The 6,050-nt window shown below is 32.1% G+C and overlaps 1 pseudogene; it reads right to left on the bottom strand.

Annotated features, from left to right (window-relative positions):
* Window positions 1-3,233: 3,233 nt before the first annotated feature.
* LOC127709605 (toll-like receptor 3) lies at window positions 3,234-5,292 on the bottom strand (annotated as a pseudogene).
* Between the last annotated feature and the right edge of the window lie 758 nt (window positions 5,293-6,050).

The raw sequence follows: 6,050 nt of genomic DNA, 5'->3' as shown, positions 1-6,050 counted from the left end.
ATAATTAACGACTAATGATATTTATAGTCTGATATACGCCAATAACAGTAAATGGTTAGAGCAAACATTTTTAAAAAACAATAGACAATAGACCAATATCAGAGACATATATACATGACATGTGTACATATGTCTCTGCCAATATTTATTAACACCAGAGGCGAATTTAGGGGGGATGGGGCAGGGGCCCCCTTATGGAGCTTCATATATGATAAAAGCATAGAATTTTTACAAGTATCACCCCAAACGTTGGCTTGTCAAAATTCAAATTCCTGGATCCGCACTGATCTTAGCACAAAATCAATTATAACAATCGGTAAATTCCAATACAAAGTGCATTGTATAATAATACATTAAATATAATGCCAACTATGGTATCAATAGGTTGTATTATATAATACTTCCATGGCTGAATAAAAGTTAACTGCATCATGGTGATCATCAGAAATATAAGGAGGCATATAAGAAGAACACACACGTTAAGTATCTGCAAAGACCCACTGCTGGGGTGCTGCTAAGCTAATAATTTGGATTTCACACTATCATTATTGATAATTTTAAAATTTAAATAGATTTTAGATATTTGCCTCAAGGGTTTCTCTTTCCCTTTTATAATATTGACACTGACACATGCATTGATTTTCGTCTTTAATTTTGTTTTGCAAACACACTTAAAAAGTTTCCAAAATCTTTCATTTCTAGAAATTTAATTTAATTTATTATATCTCCCTCTTTCGAGGTTATGCGCGCTTAGTCTCATTTTTGCTTTGATAGATCGATCACATTTTTTTAACATACGTAAAATAAAATAAACTGCTTCGCCGTGCGCAGCTGGATACGACCGCAGAGGTCCAACCCTGAACAGTTGGGACAAAAATGGACACAATATTCAAGCTTGATACATGTCTGAATTTGGATTGTAATTAAATATTTGACACATTATAGGTTTCTGACACAGAATAAATGTAGTCAAAGAACTTGAAATTGGTTGTATGATTTGAATTTATATTCAATTGAAAATTTCTTGCTGTTGTGCAATACACTGTGCTGTTGCGCAATTATACTTAGTAAATCTGTTTTCAGACTATATATAAAGAATTAGCAAAATAAATTGTGACCCCCAATTTTTTTCTTTGGAAAATTGACAATTTCTTAAATCTTGATGAAAAACAATTTTTTTTTACCCCCACCCCCTTCAAAAAAATACTGATTTGAAGAGAATTTTCTTTTGAGGAAAAAAAAATTGCCCCCCCCCCCTAAATTTTTGTTTATTACCTTCATCAGCATTTAATAGTAACTTCTAAAAATAATATACCTTCATCAGCATTTAATAGTAACTTCTAAAAAAAAATTGACAGTAAATTGTCCATTAACCAGGAAACCCTTGTTCCCCCCCCCTTTTTGCCCCTAATTCCTAAACGGTTTGAGCCATAACCCCCAAAGCCAATCCTAACCATCCCTTTGTGGTATGGAAACTTGTGGTACAATTTCAGAGAGATCCATACACTGTTCCACAAGTTATTGTCTGGAAACTAGAAAAATGCTTATTTGGGCCCCTTTTTGACCCCTAATTCCTAAACCGTTGGGACCATAACTCCCAAAATCAATCCCAACCTTCCTTTTGTGGTTTCAAACCTTGTGTTTAAATTTCATAGGTTTATATTTACTTATACTAAAGTTATTGTCCGGAAACTAAATGTCTTCGGACGACGCTGACGCTGTCGCCGACGCCGACGACGAAGTGATACCAATATACGACCGCAAAATTTTATTTTATTCTTATGTCACCAATGTTATTATCGCTTAAATCTAAACTTTCTAATTTGTTTACCAAACTGACACCTCGACTATCCTTCGTACACCATTCCGGAACCTTTGGGAGAAGAGTTTCATTCAAACGCAAGTTTACTAAATCCTTCGGAATGCCTTTTAAATCAATGTGTCCAATCTCATTTTTATTCAAAAACAGCTTTTGCAACTTTTTTAATGGTGTAAATGTCGCACACTGTAGTTTGGAAAAACTGTTACCATTAACTCCAACAGTGCGTAGTTTACTGTATGAAAAACTTGAAAACTTGTCGACTGGAAGGAAAAGCCAGTCATTATTTTGAAAATATACAGATCGAAGATTTCTTGTTTTTATTTTCCCAACGGATACCTTGATTACATTCACCTTTAAACTTTTTTCTTCAAAAATACGCAAACTATCCAGAAATGTTAAACTGACAAACGCATGTTCATAAATAAACGCAATAAGATTGTTATTTAATGTTAATTCTTTCAGTCTAATAAAGGTCAAATTCTGGAATCCATTTTTATCAATATTCGTTAAATTTGTTCCACTCATTATAACAGAAACTATTTTATCTGGAAATTGTGGGATATTATGCAAATCTCGTCCACAACAAACAGCTTCGTGTTTCCTTATTGTGCATTTACAATTCTTGTGGCATTTCTGTTGCATTACATAACCTTTGCTTATATTTAGGAAACCAAGCGTAAACATCAATAGGATGTATATTCTCATTTCAAAAGTAACCTGTCAAAAAAGAAAGACCGAATAATAAATGTTTTTTCGCAAGATAAAAAGTTTTAGATGCTTATATATGAATAAAACTAAATGCTGGTAAGCATCAATTATCTGAAATGCGACTCGGAGAACATCAAATCCAAAGTAGACATCATAATGATAAATGGAAACTTAAAAGTGTATTTAAGAAATTTTTGTAATTTCATTGCACTTGGGGATTTTTTCTAAAAAAAGTGAAATTTGATAAATGAAACACAACCAATAATTATCACGTTTGGCAGATAAAAGCTAATAAATAAAAAACGGGCCAGTTTGCCATTAAAAGTAACTTATAATATAACAAGAAGGAACAATATAATATAATATAATACAATACACAACATGCACAATTGACGTAGAAGTTAGCAACAATCGCTCACCGTAGGAAAATAATAAAGCTTATTTCATTTTTTTTAAGATACATGGCTTAAAACCAGATACATTTGTAGTTATACGTACATGTTTTTATCTAGCAATTGAATGAATATTATTTCATGGAGAAATCTGCATTACCAGAGACACAAATACACAATGCATTTGAATTCAATCGTTAATCAAATGACCATCACAGTAAATACTTCTAAAATGCTCACATTAAGAAATCAAAGTGTTACACGGTTGTAAAGCATTTTCTAAAATTTCATATTTAGATTTGTTACAGTTATCATAACAGTGCTGTCGGGGAATGCTCCAATAGCTTTCTTAGTGTTACTACTGCTGCCGTCCAGAACAGTTCTTCGCCTACGTCATTTGGATATTTTAGACTTGATGCACTGTCTAGAAGGGCTCTGAGTTGATTCGTCATATGTTTAGAGTCAATATTTTTAAGCATAATCAATAAAAATACATCCCTTCCATGCCGTCGTCTTCTCTCTTGAACGACATCAACCTCCCATTGACACCATTCACTCTTGATAAAATAACAACCACTTTCCATGATTTCTCTAGATAGTTATTGATATTTGCAGTAATTGATTCCCCGATTTCAAAATCTCTATGATGAATGCAAAGTTTCATTCCTTCGTCCTGTTCTAGTTTCTTTAGAAATTTTTGGTGAACCCAATGGCGATCTGCATCACAATATACAACAAATGCATGATATTCGAAATCATCTGCATCCTGCAAGGGGAGATAACCTTTTCTTCTGTTGTAATTGATTCTCCACAGGTATAAATAGTTTTTAATGTTTGTTTGACACTTCATTATTATCGCAAATAGCAATGCTAATACCGTAGCTGACAATAACAAGATAATCACCATGGTATAAATAGGATTCCATGGGGGACACTCCTTAGAAGAGTCAACATACTTTTGAAATAAGGTTCCATCAAGCGCGGGTGGTGCCCTACATTGATAGTGCGTTGGATAACACAGAAGCTTTACTTTGGTTGTTTTAATCCATTCTGTAAACCATAGTTGATCACAAGTGCATACAAAAGGATTAAAGCTCAAATCCAGAACTGTTAATGATCTGAGTATGTCTGCAGGGAAAGTTCTTTTATTTATGATTTTGATGAAATTACCTTTCAAGTCGAGGTTTCTAAGAGACGTCATATTTTGAAATATTTCACTTCCATCATTCCAATCTGTCAATCTGTTTGAACTTAGGGTCAATGTTTCGAGTGATTTTAAATACGGAAAGACATTTTTCGGAAGAATATAAAGATTGGCTGAAGATATTATTAACTTTTTTAGCCTTATTAAAGGTGAAAACATTTGTTGCATCTTTGTTTCGTTTTTAGGGAAAAAATTATTGTTTAAGTTAAGAAAACTTAGATTTGGTGACAAGGAAAAAACGTCTGTGCATTAAACTCCTCTTGATCGAAATGGAAATTTGCAACATCCATACGCAGACTTGAAAGAGATGAACTATTGAACGCATAATCGTCTATTTTTTTCAAAGGAAATCCTATTTTCGAGAGTTGTACTGAATATAAAACTGGCATGGATACGAATATATTTGACCGAATTCTTTTGATCGGTATTCTATTGAGTAAAAGCTTTTTCAAATTTTGCAAACATAAAAAAGCTTGTATTCTTATGTCCCCAATATTATTATCGCTTAAATCTAAACTTTCTAATTTATTTACTAAACTGACACCTCGACTATCCTTCGTACACCATTCCGGAACCTTTGGGAGAAGATTTTCATTCAAACGCAAGTCTACTAAATCCTTCGGAATGCCTTTTAAATCAATGTGTCCAATCTCATTTTTATTCAAAAACAGCTTTTGCAACTTTTTTAATGGTGTAAATGTCGCACACTGTAGTTTGGAAAAACTGTTACCATTAACTCGAACAGTGCGTAGTTTACTGTATGAAAAACTTGAAAACTTGTCGACTGGAAGGAAAAGCCAGTCATTATTTTGAAAATATACAGATCGAATATTTCTTGTTTTTATTTTCCCAACGGATACCTTGATTACATTCACCTTTAATCTTTTTTCTTCAAAAATACGCAAACTATCCAGAAATGTTAAACTGACAAACGCATGTTCATAAATAAACGCAATAAGATTGTTATTTAATGTTAATTCTTTCAGTCTAATAAAGGTCAAATTCTGGAATCCATTTTTATCAATATTCGTTAAATTTGTTCCACTCATTATAACAGAAACTATTTTATCTGGAAATTGTGGGATATTATGCAAATCTCGTCCACAACAAACAGCTTCGTGTTTCCTTATTGTGCATTTACAATTCTTGTGGCATTTCTGTTGCATTACATAACCTTTGCTTATATTTAGGAAACCAAGCGTAAACATCAATAGGATGTATATTCTCATTTCAAAAGTAACCTGTCAAAAAAGAAAGACCGAATAATAAATGTTTTTTCGCAAGATAAAAAGTTTTAGAAGCTTATATATGAATAAAAATAAATGCTGGTAAGCATCAATTATCTGAAATGCGACTCGGAGAACATCAAATCCAAAGTAGACATCATAATGATAAATGGAAACTTAAAAGTGTATTTAAGAAATTTTTGTAATTTCATTGCACTTGGGGATTTTTTCTAAAAAAAGTGAAATTTGATAAATGAAACACAACCAATAATTATCACGTTTGGCAGATAAAAGCTAATAAATAAAAAACGGGCCAGTTTGCCATTAAAAGTAACTTATAATATAACAAGAAGGAACAATATAATATAATATAATACAATACACAACATGCACAATTGACGTAGAAGTTAGCAACAATCGCTCACCGTAGGAAAATAATAAAGCTTATTTCATTTTTTTTAAGATACATGGCTTAAAACCAGATACATTTGTAGTTATACATGTTTTTATCTAGCAATTGAATGAATATTATTTCATGAAGAAATCTGCATTACCAGAGACACAAATACACAATGCATTTGAATTCAATCGTTAATCAAATGACCATCACAGTAAATACTTCTAAAATGCTCACATTAAGAAATCAAAGTGTTACACGGTTGTAAAGCATTTTCTAAAATTTCATATTTAGATTTGTT

This window comes from Mytilus californianus, unplaced genomic scaffold (assembly GCF_021869535.1).
Source record: "Mytilus californianus isolate M0D057914Y unplaced genomic scaffold, xbMytCali1.0.p SCAF_7, whole genome shotgun sequence".
NCBI classification, from domain to species: Eukaryota; Metazoa; Mollusca; class Bivalvia; order Mytilida; family Mytilidae; genus Mytilus; species Mytilus californianus.
The sequence above is the reverse complement of the archived record's forward strand: the minus strand, read 5'-3'. Positions and strand labels throughout refer to the sequence as shown.